The 17,190-nt window shown below is 39.1% G+C and overlaps 1 long non-coding RNA gene across 1 annotated transcript in view; it reads left to right on the forward strand.

Annotated features, from left to right (window-relative positions):
• Positions 1-10,824: 10,824 nt before the first annotated feature.
• Positions 10,825-17,190, forward strand: part of LOC141910220 (uncharacterized) — a 50,540-nt gene continuing 44,174 nt past the window's right edge. Inside the window, exons 1-3 of the long non-coding RNA XR_012619870.1 lie at positions 10,825-10,972; positions 11,085-11,182; positions 11,295-11,358. This is a non-coding gene — a long non-coding RNA (uncharacterized LOC141910220). The remainder of the gene's footprint in view (positions 10,973-11,084; positions 11,183-11,294; positions 11,359-17,190) is intronic.

The raw sequence follows: 17,190 nt of genomic DNA on the forward strand, positions 1-17,190 counted from the left end.
AGCGGACGAACAAGCAATTATCAATAAACAAACTAGTAATAACTAAACTAGCAATAAGCATATGGCAATTAGCAACTAGCAACTGGCATGTCCCTAAACGCTTCCATATGAATCAGCGGCCGTGAATCGGCAGCACCAATTGAATTCTGCGGACTACAAATCAGACAAATTAATTCAATACGGATTTTATCGCTTGCAAGTTGTTCAAGATCGAGGAATCGTTCATGCAGAAAACCCGTTATTGCTAGTTGTTAGAGATTGCGGAATAATTAATGCAGAAAACCCGTTATCGTTGCTTTACAGCTATATTTCTCATCCCTGAAGATGAATATTATTGTCGCGCAAATCCGAGGTCACATTGTCAGACGATATTATTTTTTTCCTTATCATTGTATCAATGGTTAGTTTTATTTCTCTTTGTTACAATTATTTTGCCATTTTTCACGATCATATCAGTTTATTTGAAAGTTGTTTCATCATCAGCAGTTTAAGTATTTGAAATTTTATCAATGCTTCGATTTGTCAGTTTTTATGATGAAGCTCTTTGACGTTTGTTTGATCAACGCATTATTCCAGACTCTAATCTACGTTATTGACGCATTATAGTACAGATTGTGAACCCATTTAGGGTTCAAAGCCACCACAACAACCATGTCGCAACAACTTTTCAGCGACATGACGCCGAAAACTTTTCCCACACTCTAGCAACAACGATGCAGCTTCATGCGCTGCGTCTGTCACTATCGTACAGGGATGAAAATCTTCCGACCATAGACGGATTTCCGACCTTTTCTAACATTTTCTTTATTCCTGAGAACAGTGTAAATCACCTCAATCGCTTTAATCACCTAAATCACGGGCGTCACATCGGAGCGCTCCGTAGTTAGGAGTGCTCCTTAAGACGGTTTTCGGCAGTTGTTAGAGCAACTGTGGAGTCGAAGAAACCAATATGGTGTTTCATTCAAAAAGCGGCTCTAATTCAGGCCCAAACTATTAACATTTTGACCAAAAGGAAGTAAGTTTTTTGGCTAAGAGTTACTGATTTTTGTTCCCCAAAACAGGCGCACACTCAGGTGAACATGCCGCATTGCATCAAAAATATCAAGCATGTTAGATATTGGCGGAGAAAAAAAACCGACAAAAACCGGCTAGCAATTACCCCCACAGACTAGGTTATTTTGACGGTGGTGTACTTGCGGTGGCTTTGATGCTAGTGTACGGCCCACTTAAGCTTTATACATTTGATCATGTGGGTGACCGTGTCTGATCAATCCATTATGGCCAGGTTTCAAAACATGCAACGCTCAATTTCATGTTATGTGCATTTTGATCAGCAGTGACCATTTCAATTGGATAATGGCTAAAAACTGCTCCGCATATAATGTTTTAAATATCTCAGTTATTCTTAGTTTAATGCCAACTTAGTATAGTACTGAACCAGGGCCGTGAAACAAACTTTGCATCTATTCTTAACAAACCTGGCCCATGAAACTCGCCTTAAATGAGGGCTGTGAGCCAAATATATTCTCATGTTATAAACCAAAGCCATGAGCTAAATTGACCCTCCGTGGTCACCAAAACAGGGCTGTGAACCAAACTCTAAATCTTTGGTCACCAAACCAAGGCCTTGAACCACTGACTCCTAGGTCACCAAACCAGGGCTGTGAACCAAACTAACTTTTTCGACACCAAACCAGGGCCGTGAACCAAATGTTGACTCTTTGGTCACAAAACCAGGGCCGTGAACCAAATGTTGACTCTTTGGTCACCAAACCAGGGTCGTGAACCAAACTTTGACTTTTATGTCAACAAACCAGGGCCGTGGACTAAACATTGACTCTTTGGTCACCAAACCAAACTAACTTTTTCGACACTAAACCAGGGCCGTGAACCAAATGTTGACTCTTTGGTCACCAAACAAGGGCCGTAAACCAAACTTTGACTTTTATGTCAACAAACCAGGGCCGTGGACTAAACATTGATTCTGATGTCACCAAACCAGTGCTGTGAACCAAACTTTGACTCTTTGGTCACCAAACCAGGGTCGTGAACCAAACTTTGACTCTTTGGTAATAAAACGAAAACCTTGAACCAAGCTGACTCTGGTCACCAAACCAGGGCCATCAACCAAAAGTTGGCTGCTTGGCTACCAAACCAGGGTCATCAACCAAACTTTGAATCTTTGGTCACCTAACCAGGGGCCCATGAATAAAATGTTCATAAGCTATAAAAGTCTATAAGAACACAATTTATTTCTGTTGTCTTCACGATTCTATTTGAGAATGAAATGATTAACGTGGAACTAAGGATGTTGTTAATGTAGGAATCATCTGTATACAATGTGTAATATCAGTGCTGCTACTACTGGTTGGTTGGTTTTATTGGCAGCTGTGAGGGTTTCTAATTAACAAACATGTTGCTGCCATTCATTTATTTACAAGACATATACATTTGACATCTATATATATGTCAAATTTATATGTCTTGTAAAGTATATATATATATATATATATATATATATATATATATATATATATGATCCCAGTTGGAACTGATAAGTGCCAGTGAGAACACAAATGATAAAATGAGAAAAGCCATAAGAAAAAGCCATATGAAAAGAAAAATATTAAGCAAATGTAAAACAGTATGAAATGCTGATATAAAGAGCGGGGTCTGAGAGAAATTCGAAGGTCGAGTGTCCTGCTGGCCTAGATGGCGGGCAGGGGTCTTTTCCTACCTCAACTCAAAAGCACAGAGAAGAATATAAAGAGTGAGGTTCGAGAGCAATTCGAAGGTTTAGTGTCCTGCGCGCTTAGATGGCGGGCAGGGGTCTATTCCTACCTCGACTCAAATTCTGTGTGCTGAAACAAAAAAAGAGTGAAAAAGAAAAGAGGAAAAATGGCAAATGATGAAATATGGCTGGAGTTTTATTCTTTCCGCTGGCTTCAAGTGAACACTTAAAAAGACAATGAAACAGATTGTTTATCTATTATCTATTATCTATGTTATAACATATAGACATAGGCAGTTTCTAAACATTGATTGATTAATCTTATGCAAAGGCTTCCATGAAACAACTCGCTCATATAAAGCCTCTAGCAGTAGTAGTAGTAGACAGATAGAAATGTTTAATCTCACTATCAACTATCCTTAGTCCACAATGGTTTTGTTATGAGAATGATGACATGTTAAATTCGTGAAGCAACATCAATAGCCTTGTTAGTGTTTGATCTATCCGAATCAGCCATCATTCTTGTCCTTGGTTTGTGTTTGCCCTCCACACAATATTGTCAGTGTTGAGGTTTGGACTGGTTCTGGTGACCCTACATTCTTCCCTCCCTAACAACAATGTTAGTTTAGTTCGGTTTGATAATTCAGACACCTCTACAACTGAAACTCACGCCGAAACTCACACTTCATTGGATAAAATGTAATCTATTTACAGCAACATTCCGTGAAACTTAAATTGATTTTATATTCATAAATTGATTTTATATTCATATAATTACTAATTGGAGGGGTAAGAAAAAATATAAAGGAATGATTTGAATAAATCCTAATAAGAATCAAAGTTTGATTCACGGCCCTGGTGACCAGTTGATCGTTGAACGAATCATCTATAGAAATGAGGCCTTGTGATTTTCGACACTGTGATTAGTTTGTGAACTTATATTTGATCATTTGAATTCCTTCATCTCTGAGTCTTGTGAATGATCAAATGGATTAAGTATTTATATTTGTTAATTCAATTGATATGATCGTGAAAAATGGCAAATCCTTTTTGAGGTATTGTACGGATGAGTGATGTCATAGGAAGAGACGAAACAGTTGAGGAGGCTTGATGGGAGCGGGCATTGAGGGAGGCTAGGTGGGCGGGCATTGAGGGAGGGCTTGGTGGGTGGGCATTGAGGGAGGGCTTGGTGGAAGGGCATTGAGGGAGGGTGGGAGGTATGGGCCAGGGGGTCGGAGGGATGGGGTCTGGGAGGGAGGGCAGGAGGGATTGGTCAGGGCGGGAGGGTAGGAGGGAAGGGATCTGGGAGGGAGGGATGGGGATGGGCCTGGGAGGGCGGGAGGGATGGGGTTTGGGAGGGCGGGAGGGAAGGGGTGTGGGAGGGCGGGAGGGATGGGGTCGGGAAGGGGTCTTGGAGGGTGGGAGGGAAGGGGTCTGGGAGGGGGAGGGAAGGGGTCTGGGAGGGGAGGGAGGGTGGGAGGGAAGGGGTGTGGGAGGGCGGGAGGGAAGGGATCTGGGAGGGGGGAGGGAAGGGGTCTGGGAGGGTGGGAGGGATGGGGTCTGGGAGGGGAGGGACGGGAGGTTAGATGGGTTGAATTGTTACGATATTTTAGTTAGATGGATGGGAATTGTGAAGATGAGAGAACAAACCACTGTTCGATCACCGGATGAAGTAATGCAGTAATCTGTACTCTGTATCTGCACACAATGTTACATGTTTCTGTAACTGTTCAAACAGTCCGAAATCTACAGCAAAATTGTGACCACATTAGATTGTGACGAAGGAACATAATTGATAGCAGTTTTTTACAGTTGTTGTTAACTTATTGACTGCAGGGAACAGTTTCTAATTGATAGAAGACTTTGAGATATTACTTGCTGCTCTGTTGTCACTGATTATTGTCGCTTTTTCTTTTCAGAATGAAATAAACGCAATAGAATCTACCATCCAAAAGTTAAGTTCACAGCTAATGGTGAATATCTCTACAGAATTCTGAGGAGTCTCTGTCGACGATTTGAATTATTTTCGAACTAAAAACTGCTGTTTTAATCTCATCTGCTGTTTTACTCTCATTTCAGAAACACACAGCACCAGAAGCAGGTAAAACCTGTTTATATATATATATCATAAATATTCATTATCTATCTGTTTATTTTTCATATCACAGCAGTTTTAGGTGAGTTTTAAATCATTTGAAATCCTGATCGAAGTTGAAATTATCGATGTCTTATGTTTTTCATAATTTTCAGCGGACAGAGCGATGGAGGTTTTAGCACCCAACAGTCGACCTCGAATACCGTTAGCTTAAAAACATTGAGGAAAATGGCGAGATATGGTTTGAAACTGTTCTTATTTCATAATTCAACCTGGTTCTTGCTCATTTTACAACAGAATGCTTCAATTAGCTATGTTTTAAATGTTTTAGGAAATCATCAGTGCTCTGAACTTAACGACATTATGGCTCTTGGAAGTGAAATCCTGCTAGAAATGGAAGTAGTCTGCATGGTCAAAATGCTACTAAACTAATCCGATAGTCCGGTGAGTTTTTCATCACTCCACTCTGCTCTAATTTTATAATAACCTGGCAATATATTATTCTATACAGTATTGTTATGTGTTATTCTCTCAAAAGCTTTGTAAGAAGTGCTGCTGCTGCTGCATCCCCTATCAAAATCTCCTCGGGAAATATTGTGGACAATTTGCTACAATAATCAAAACAGGTAAGAAAAATTGTAATTTTTAGAAAAGCAGTTGCATATGTGATTTTTCTTAATTACACTAATCAATTTCTCTTTACAGAATGAAATCCACACGACACCAGATTTTACAGCTCAATACCTGGCTCAAAGTTCACCTCAAACATATTGCTAGATCCTCCTCACATACATCCTAATAATTCTGCGAACAAGTGAGATGAACACTGTGAGCTTCAATCTGAAACAGCTCTCATTTCATAACAACTTAACTGACAATTTATAGCATTTATTCATTTGTATTTTAGGAGCCAAAAAAGCGGAACCTTTGACAGAATCTCTGAACACTAACACTAGGAATTCACTGAAGATTTGTAAATGATGGACATTGATTTAGATCCTCTCATTTCGAAACAAGCACCGGTAAATATCTCTGCAGATTCCAGTCTCTATAAAACTTGCTACTGTTTGACTAAATGTATGAAGTAAATCATACTGATAAAATCCTGATAAAAAGTTTTTCTATAATGACCATCCAATTCCATAAGAATGAACGACTTCTGAATGAGAAACATTGGAAAATTTGAAATCATTCCACCAGATTTAAACATCATGGAACTGCAGTCAGTTATTAATCAGTTAAGGTGAATTTTCAATCACTTCTTTCCTGGTAAAAGATGAAAATTAGAAGTCAAAATTATGCAACTTTCGTACTTTAGGGGCCAAAATAAAACTGAACCTCAGCAAATCTGCAAACAGTAGACGTTGCGTCCTACAAATCAAAACACAAGTCAGAAGTGGTGAGTTTTATTTCAATTGATTGGTGTAATTTGTGGTGATTATCAGTTATGAACTTTATTTATCATTTTTTGTCCGGTTTCATTAGATATGTCATCAATAAATCAAGTCAGGAAAATTTTTTTGGTTTCTGCAATGATTTTCGTACATTTTATTTTAGAGTGTATTCTATAGCTACCATCGGACTCCTCAGAAATCTGAGTACGCTCAACACATGTCTGGTTTTCAGTCCATAGAACAAGCTGCATTTTCTATTTCACTACGGGAATTATTTTCTGGTATAATTTTTTCTCAATGGTGAGTTTTGCTCTAATTTGATAGTGTCACTAACGGGATCTTTGAATTCCACTTGAGTGATAGAATGTTAACAAACGTCCAAGAATAAACGAGTCGCAACACACAGAGTTCCTGTCTTCAAAATTACTTTTATTTCACGAACTGATCTCAACGATCTAAATATTTCTAGCGGTCTCCCCCACGGTCCAAAAACCCCAGTATATATAGTCAATTCTCCAACCCATCTCATTAGCGAACGACATTGCCAAAGCCTGTTAATTTGTCGTTAGCGCAACAGCGTTGCCCATAAAAATATCATTATTCAACCGAAATAATTACAAAAGGACATTATACGTGACAGTTTCCCAGAAAAATGTAACATTAACTTTGAATTATGTTCTTCAGCGGCAGTCGTTGCTCGCAGAAGCAAATACTTACGAGCAACTGACGCGCATTAGTCGTAATTTTCCTAAGGTTCAATCTCAGTACAAAAAGTTATATGAAAGCTGACGCTGGAACAAAGTTCGAAAGTTTTATCACGAAAGATGGCACTGTTGAATGAGTTGGATAATGAATGCGGAATAGTTTAAGATATCCTTATAAGATGGCAGCACTGCCTATGAATTGAGACTGCTGTTGAAACTCAATAATACCACTGTCACAATAGTATAGGCTGCAGTTTCTATTTATTTCACCAATTATTTTCTAGCATAATTTCTCTCTCTCCAGAATGCGATGCACCAGACACGAATTGCAGCTGGAGAAATTGAGAATATTCACCTTCAAATATTGAAGAAGCTCGTTGCTGAAGTTGCTATTCTTTCTTTAAGAAACCAAGTAATTTGCTCTACACGATTCAACCTGGTTCTCGCTTGTTATAAAACTTTGCATTTCAATTATTTGTAAATTCATTTTTTTTTTCAGTAAATCATCAGTGCTCTTAACTTTATGACATTATGGCTCTTGGAAGTGAAATCCTGCTAGGAATGGAAATGGTCTGCATGGTCAAAATGGTACAACACAGACTGCCATCAGATAAACACAAGTTTGAAAATGGTCGGTTTTCTAATACAATTTAGCCCCAATTTCTGACTGTTAGAGTTTTGTGAATACGATGCTAATTGTTCTCATGGTATTTCTTTGCAGCATGAAATTTGTCCAATACAACAGTTTGAAAGTTGATCAAAGATTGAATAATGGTGTTTGATTATTTGGGGTTCTTTGCGGTAACTATGAAACTCTTATGAAATTCCCATTTGACTGTTAATTCTATCCAACATTTTCGATTTAATATTTGCAGACGCAAGTTTTCTCTATTCTAGGACCAAGTGGGGACCAATATCCCATTTGACAGGGACACAGACCAAGAGGCCATCTACCTTGAGATTGAAATATGCCTCTTACTTCAGACTTCTGCAATTTTAAAGTTTTAAGACAAGTGAAAATCTTTATATTGTGCCTGCAATTTTAAAGTTGAAAGCCAAATGAAAATTTTTATATCTTGCCGGCCAGTATGGACCTACTGTTGTACTGTTTGTAAGGCCACACAAAGAAATACCCTAGTTTCTCAAGAGAGTCAAATGCCGCCCGCGTCATGAAAAAAGTCCCAAATAAAAATTTAAAACACAAATGCACTCGTCTGCATCAGCAAAGCATCAATCGTCTTTTTTTTTACAAAGATTCAAACCCGCTTGCCTGCATAGCTGTACAGTGTATGGCAGTGGTTTTTTTTCTGCAGGCGTTTATATGCTCATCCTCTACGTGCTGGTAATCCACATTTACGATGACAAAAACAGCGCTAAGTTCGTTTCCATTTACTTCATTTCAAGGAAGCGTGGAACTAGCGAAAAGGATTGTCGCAGTTTCGATTAAATGAGTCGATATAGCTTGATTTTATAGATTTTTGGGAGCTACTTAATTCTAAATCAAAATTTTTTGCATGTTCTACTTGCATTACTAGTATTTGTTTGGCAATCGTAAAAAATAAATAACTTCCCTTCCGTGTCTGTTCTATAAGTGTCAGGTTGAGCTTTTTATTTAAACGTTTTTATTTAAAAAAAAGCAATGAAAATATAATTCGCCCGCCCTCGCCACTTTCCAGAAAAAAAATCTGATGAGAAACTAGGGCATTTCTTTGTGTGGCCTAATGGTTTCATTGACAGCGGATCATGTATCCATGAAAACATGAGTTATCCCATGATTCATCTCACAATGCCGAAATGTCATGTTTTTGCTGTAGAAGGCGTAGAAATAGATCATTAAAACCCGCTATATACAAATTTAAAAGATTAGACACGGTATTTATTTATCAAGAATCAGGAGCAATTTTAACTTAATTTTAATGAAGAAATAACTAGAACAACCTAGCACAAAATAGCAAAACCTCTCAACCTAAGCACTTAACACCCCGCACTATACTTTTCTAATTCACTTTTCTTCCTATTCCCCTTGTTTTAGTTATTTCTTCACATCTGACAATGGTCTCTAGAGAAACTCCAAAACGGTTGTGTCGTAATTAGTTTAAATGTGTACAGTGGGTTTTCATCTTATTTTGAGTTTTACTGAAAATTGTAATTGAAGATTAATGATGGGCTTTCTGAGATGGGTCAAGGGCATATTTTACACACTCCATGTAAGGGATCATTCATTAATTACGTACGCATAAAATTTGAATTTTTCAACCCCCCCTCCCCCTCTGTACGCAAAATCGGCCATTTTTTCGTATACATTAAGCATTTCAGTACGCAATTGCACTGACCCCTCCCCCTCCCCTAATGCGTACGTAATAAATGAATGACCCCTAATTGCATTAATTTGTAATAGCTTCTGCCTCAGAATCCAGTTCCACTGTTTTGCTTATGGACATGTTTGTATGAAAGTTGACAAATATTGACGGGGGACTTTATTTTGTATGAACTGTTGTGATCGTGTTATTTGAAATAAATATATGTTTTCTCTGTTGTTCCATTTATGACTATAAACGCCAGCAGTTTCATAGACTCTGCGTCGCGTACATGATAAACCTACATCTAATAGGTTCAGTTTCATTAAAATAATTTACTCAAAATATTCATTAAGTTAAGTTTTGTAGAAACTTAGCCGAAAGTCCAACAATTGCGAAACGGATCCTGTGGACCCTGTTTCACTTGCATAGTTCAACTTAATCCTAAATCAATTTAGGAGCTTATTGTGAAACTGGACCTTGCAGGGAATGAAATGGCCAATATGCGGTGTATGTGTATGAAACTGCAGGCTTCCTTTAGCTGCTTGAAACTCCCGCATCATTGACAAATCCTACCCGGGGGTACAGTAAGCTTCACAGGTATAACTCCTTTATCAATTTAAGATAAGAGCAAACATATCCTCTTAGTCTTGTCTAGTTAAAATAACTGAAACTGGAACCTGGTTAAAGTTTCATTGATAATTAATTACCCGGGCTTGGCTCCACAAAAATAGAGTTAAAACCTATTTGTAAAACTGGACCCTGGTATGCGAGGGTTTTGATAGAACCTTCGCATTCCATTGTAAGACTTATCAAAACCTTCGCATACCAGGGTCCAGTTTCACAAATACCTGGACCCTGGTATGCGAGGGTTTTGATAAGTCTTACAATGGAATGCGAAGGTTCAGTAGCTAATCGACCTCTCGGCTCATAAACGTTTTGCAGCCTGTCCCATCCTCGCTTGCCAGAGGTCCGGTATCGCTCCCGATCTCTCAAAAACCGGCTTTCCCCTTCCTTTGCGTAGAAGATGGGCGCGCAAAATCATGTCCCACGCGGCGCGAGCGATTTCGGAAGGTTTTCGAAATACCCGCAAAAGATGGTTGAGAAATAAGCACTGACCATTTTGCTCCAAGAGGCGGGTTTTGAAAAAATGTTGAGAAGCAATGTTTTTTTCTTGAAGTAATTAGGAAAATGCTTCTTCTATGGGTCCTCATTTTACTGGAAAGTACGGTACTTCTTTCTCGGTAAAAAAGTCCTTCCTTAAATTGCCGAAATAGTCTGTGCTTGTCCATCTTCACCCGTCAAGGGATTCGAACCCACTACGCTAAAGCTGTTCTCCGAGCTGGTGGAAGTGAGTTCGGGAGTGATACTGGACCCCTGGCAAGCGAGGATGGTGCTTGTCTGTTTTTCTAAAGGCAAGAGTGATTTGTAATGCAACCGGATAGAGTTTGGATTTTTGACGAAATTGACCAAAAATTATATTCGATCCTACATGACTGACAATCAGATTGCTGAATAAAGATAATCAACAGGGACAATCCCTATTTAAGATCAATTTGACACATCTGGAATGCTCCGATATTATCTTGGCTTCGCGTAACAAAGATGGCGGCGCCCATAGACTGCCACGCGTTGCGCAATATATCGCAGCACTTGGCAATTTGGCCCGCGCTGCAAACTATGGAAAGTCTAATTCAAACGGTTAACGATGTATTCCATAACGATGAACCTTTTCACACTTCAAAATCGAGGCAAGTTTTACAAGTTCTGCCCTTTTATCTGTGTTTACATTCTAGTCGTACTATTTATCGACCGGAACCTGTGCGAAATTAATGTTACCATCGAAAATTACACTTTTTGCAGCTAAAGACCTTTCGGAGTATTTTCAAAATTACACACACGACGTGGCACAGTAGATATATTATCCTATGCTAGATTTAGGAGCTAAGATAATTGAACAGGTACTGCAATTTCAGCGATTTGCAATTTGCCAACAAATGGCCATTAAAAAATCTAATAGTTTTTCGGCATCCAAATTGGGAAACTCTTCATGTAGCTTCTTACGCTTTGTAGCATTCGCAATCAACCATGTGTTTTTTTATGTCGCTGCACTACGGCACAGGGAGATAGCTCCATGGTAAGCTCTTTTTGTTTCAATCTTTTCTCCATGATAACTTTTCTTGCAGTTGTAACAGCAAAGTTTATCAATTGTCTTGCTGGGCTGGCGCCATGTTGGCCTGATAGTGGGTAGTGACCTGGTTTTTCTAGGCTCGAAACTTACTCGACATGTAGGCTAGTTGATCGTAGCATTTAGAGCAATTATAGATGGCTGCGCTAAACAACAACCTCCTCGGCGTCTACATTGTGTGATGAAGCTGACTTGGTCTGATCTAAAAGGCTGTCAGTGACATTCAGCTCTAAATATCGATTATACTGCCATTTAAGAACTGTAGCACTTAATTGAGACAGATCTCCATGAGATTACTGAATTGATCCAAGTTAGCAGGTTCTTCCTGCAGTTTTGATGATAGGCTATGTTATTTCTAGCCCACTTGGGACTTAAGTCCCAGCCGGCTATTGCGTTCACTTTGTTGATGTGGAGGCCATAGTGTCCAATGATGGAAATAATTTGTGGGGCTAAAATTCAAGAGACAAACGACAAACGCTGTTGTTCTTTACTATACTACATGTATAATTATAACTAAACTTTATTCATCAGTTTCTCATCATCATGGGATATCACAGGATCTTGAGTCATGCAATTCCACGTAAGGTAACAACAAGAATGTCCAATACAGTTACAGCACATCATGTTTATAGTCAACACCCCCTCCTAAACTGATGTTCTCAGAATTGTTAACATATGTAATTGATAAAATCTATAACATATACAAGTAAACAAATTGCATGCAAACTTCATAAGTACTACATAAAAATCAAGCAATATAAAACACACTAATTATTGTGATCCAAAAATTTCCAGCATAAATCTGAAGGAACATGTGAAAGACTGACTTCTTTTCTGTTCACAGCTTCGCGTATAAAGTGATACCTAATGTCAATGTGTTTTGACCTTTGGTGATATACAGGGTTAGAGGCAAGCATAAAGCGCTCCCTGGTTGTCACGGTACAGAGTAATACATTCTGACAAAACATTAAAATCTAAATCTGTCCATAATTGTTTGAGGTATTTAGCCTCTTGAACAGCGGCTGCCATGGCCATATATTCAGCCTCACAAGTAGAAAGTGCAACTGTAGGTTGTTTCCTAGACTTCCAGGAAATCATTGGCCCACTACTAGATAAACGGAAACAATATCCGGTAATACTACGTCTATCATCAGAATTAGCCCAGTCGGCATCACTATATCCTGCAAGTTTTAAATTCTCTTGTGACCTTTTGAAAATCAATTTTCTGTCACTTGTACCTTTAAGATAACGCAGCACATGCTTTGTTGTACACAAATGGTTATGACATGGTTTATACATGAATTGTGACAGCTTCGTCACAACATAACACAGATCTGATCTTGAGCCTATCATAACATAAATCAAACTACCTACAATCTCCCTATACAATTTTGCATCTTCGGGGGATAAGATTTCTCCTGATTCATTGATAATTTCACAGGGGGTTGTTCTGGGTTTACATTCTTTCATGTTAAATCTTTCCAGTAGCTTTTTAATATACTGGGACTGATCCATTGTGATTTGGTCATGTTCGTGAGAGAATTGAATTCCCAGAAACCATGATAGATTTTCCAGATCTTTCATTTTAAACCTTTCACAGAGTGATTGTTTTGTTTTGTTCATTGCAGAGTTGCTGTCTGCAGCAATAATAATGTCATCAACCCGGATAACTAGGACAATCTTTTTATTTTCAGTGAATTTCGTGTATACACATGAATCAGCCTTAGACTGGGTAAAACCCTCACTAATTAAGTACTCATCTAGAACATTGTTCCAGTTTCTTCCACTTTGTTTGAGACCGTACAGGGATTTTTTTCAATTTATACACTAATGGATTACCATCATTATCAGTGTAAACAAACCCTTCAGGCTGTCTCACATAAATCTCGCAATCAATAGGCGCGCGCAGGTACGCCGTTTTGACATCCATCTTATGTATAATTAGATTGTACTGAACAGCCAACTGACATAATAAGGTAATAAGGTGTTTTACCTAACCATTTGTTTAAGCACCTGTTTCTAAATGTAGACTGTAGCCATCACAGCATAGGACCATAGGAATTTCGGCAAACCACTATTGTTCAGCAGACATCTCGCTATTTCGAAGATAGTCCTCCACGATCGTTCAACAGTTCCGTTTTGATGTGGAGAATATGGGGCTGATACTTGGAAACTTATTTTGTTCCGAGTCAACACTTGCTGATAATCATCGTCGATAAATTCACCTCCGCCATCGCTCCTCATACGTTTAATCACGCCGTATGGAGCGGTATCCGCCAAGAAACGCTCAAGTGCTTTGACAGCATCACTTTTCTGTCTTAGAAAGTACACCATAATAACACATGAATAGTTATCTACAAACGAAATTGCGTAACTAAATCCATCTTTCGCTGTAGGGGTAATCCGTCCTGATAAGTCACAGTGTACAAATTCGAATGGTTTTCTAGACCTGTAATCCGGCTCGCGATTTCGGTATTGTGCCATTTTTCCTAGAGTACATACTTCGCACTGAAAGTCATTTTTATCGCCTACGATTTTCATTCCATTCACGATCGCTTCCAGCTTAATGATGTCTTCTACGTTACAGTGTCCGAGGATTTTATGCCATTCTCTGAGAGAATGTTATCATTCAATGATGCCATCGTGTTATACAGAAAATACAAACGACCGCGCTTTTCAATGCAGAATTTTGTTCCATCTTTAGCAATTAACTCTGCCGCATTTTCAGTGAAGTTTACTTTCGCGCCATTTACAACTGCAGCTTGTACGGAAAATATATTTTGGAATGACGGAACATGCAACGCATTTTTCAGTTCTGTCACACGTGGTTTCCCATTGGAATCTGTCAACACAACTTTTGCGGTTCCTTTATTCTTCGCAAGATTGTTGACACGGCTACCGTCCGCCAACTCGATAATGTGATTATTCGGATCAAACTGGTCATCGAACGCAATAAACTTTGACACATCATTTATAACGTGTGTGGTAGCACCACAATCTACCAACAGCCTGTCTTTATCGAGAGTATCATTCTCGGATAATCTAAATTGGAACGAATGTTCCCTTTCTTCACGATCTTGCATGGAATGAATTCCGTTTTTACGACCTAACTTTCTACAGAATTTTGTGTCTTGAGTACTGTTATTGCATTCAGTACACCACCTTCCCCTTCTTTTCTCTGGACAACTCTACAACTGGACGCTCTATGACCTGGCTTGTCGCAGTTCAAACACTTAAAGTTCGGATTTGGCCTACCTTTCTTTTGACCACTGCCGAAGATCTCGTCACATCGTCATGAGATGTACTTCTTTCTTCCCTTTCTTGTGCTTTTTCGGTCTCCTCAAAGTTTCTTAGCGAAGCTTTAAATTCAGAGAACGTAACCTCTTTGTCCTTTTGTGTGATAAAAACTGAAAAAGTTTTATATGAAACCGGTAATCCTTTGTGGACCATAGCGACAAGTAAACTGTCCGAAATATTTTCTCCAGCCGTTTTAAGGGCTGTTGAAGCAGTCTCGGCGCGTAACATATAATCTGTGACACATTCCTCTTGCCCTTTCTTTAACGAAGTCAGTTCATGGTTAAGTCCGATAATTTTTGGCGTTCCTTTCGATTTATAGTGTTCCCGTAAGATTTCTTGTGCTTTACGGCCGTCGTCTATCGTATCCCGTATTACAAGGGACAGACTCCTGTCGTCCAAACAGTTTATCAGTTCGGCGTAAGCTTCAGCATTTTTATCTTGATCGGGCTCCTGCCCTGCTGGCAGAAATATCGTATCATGAAGTTTCTGTAATCTCAAATAACCTAGAAACTTCGCTTCCCACAGTTCATAACGCTATTCGTCACCATCAAACACCAGATTACGTTGATGTGGAGGCCATAGTGTCCAATGATGGAAATAATTTGTGGGGCTAAAATTCAAGAGACAAACGCTGTTGTTCTTTACTATACTATAATTATAACTAAACTTTATTCATCAGTTTCTCATCATCATGGGATATCACAGGATCTTGAGTCATCCAATTCCACGTAAGGTAACCACAAGAATGTCCAATACAGTTACAGCACATCATGTTTATAGTCAACATACTTTTCGTCCGTCGTTTGTTCGTCCCTCTCAAAATTGTAGCTGCTAACATGTCCTACGATTGTGGTGAGTTCAAGGTCATTGGTTATTGTATATGGTCACCAGGGGCATTGAATAGTGAAATTGTTAGATTGTTGAGCATTTGAAACCACTTCCCAAGTGGGCATGGTGTCCCTGGACCCCTAGTTTCGATTCCCTGAAGATGGTTTATTTCAGCGATACTGGACGTTTACCATGTCGATGAACGACAGTTCATTGGTCCGGGATTTTTTAAAGTTTTGCACATTTCCGATCCTTCGGACGTGACTATTTGTGAGCCCAGCCTACACTTATATTTTTACATTCCTCAAACTATCGAGGTGATTGTTATCCTCCTCTTGTAGAACTTCCTGTACGGTTGTGCGCAAATGGTTTAATCCTCCTTATGTATATATCTTCAGCCTATGTAATTCCTCCGTCGCGACCGATCTAGGCTCATTGAGGTCCTTCTTGTCGACAAGACATGGAATTATGGTGGAATGTTCATTAGGCATACTGCACAGTTGCCGCTTTATATCATTCACCCATTTCTGGTCGATGGCTCTACATCATAAATTTACCGGAGGTTCGCACAAGCACATAAAGCTAACGGTAAATCTGCCTGGAAATATGGAAAATTAATTTTGTTACAATCAACACTTGCATAATTCAGAACAAGAAGCGACATAGATATTTCGTTGGCCAACCTATTTCCAGTATCTTGTTCCTTTCTAAGAACAGCACAGTCCCTGTGGTTGGAATTGTATGTCACATTGCTTCGTGCTTTTTCTTTCGCCAACCAGTTTTCGATTAGATCTTATTAGTTGAATATCACCATGTTGTGACAGAACTATAAAAAATACTCACAGCTAACCGTAACACAATGCCTTTTAACAATTTTGATGATGCGATGGTATGTTTTGTTCTATTCGGACAACCATTATTTACAAATCCTTCGTATTTTGGCCGTAGAAATGTAGTAGTCAAATCTCCATCAACCCACACCATTTCTGCGTCGGCAAACTTGCTTCCCGACATCAATTTCAGGCAGTTATTCAGCTTGCTAAATACTGGTCGGTTTTCATTTTTCATCTTCTCTTGAAATTTCGGCTGTTCCAGGTACGTAAGGTAAACAATCGTCATAAAGTTATCGATGGGGCATGTGTTTAGCAGTTGAATGCCAGTACTCAGTGTCCCACCCCAGGATGGCACATTCAGTAATTTACTGCTGCTCTTCGAAATTGTACCAATAGTGCCACTGGTAAATTTCAGATAAGTCACTGTCTTGCGGCTTCCGACAGTTAACTTGGATGCCAGGAATAACCTTCAGGATTTCGTTACAACTTGTAATTATCGGCACCATAGGCCTACAGGATTTGCGCCTTTCCCCGGGCTTGCTGATATCCTTCACTCGCGTGGAATTAGTTAACGTATCTGCAAAGAGACAAATTGTAATCATGATTAAAATGAGTTCATTCATTTATTATGTACGCATAAAATTGGAATTTTCCAACCCCCCTCCCCCTCTGTACGCAAAATTGGCCATTTTTTCATATACATTAAGCATTAAAGTACGCAATTACACTGACCCCTCCCCCTCCCCTAATGCGTACGTAATAAATGAATGATCCCAATGCAGTATTCACGAAAATACTCACAGACCATCATGCACCCCAGGCA

This window comes from Tubulanus polymorphus, chromosome 8 (genome assembly GCF_964204645.1).
Source record: "Tubulanus polymorphus chromosome 8, tnTubPoly1.2, whole genome shotgun sequence".
Taxonomy (NCBI): domain Eukaryota; kingdom Metazoa; phylum Nemertea; class Palaeonemertea; order Tubulaniformes; family Tubulanidae; genus Tubulanus; species Tubulanus polymorphus.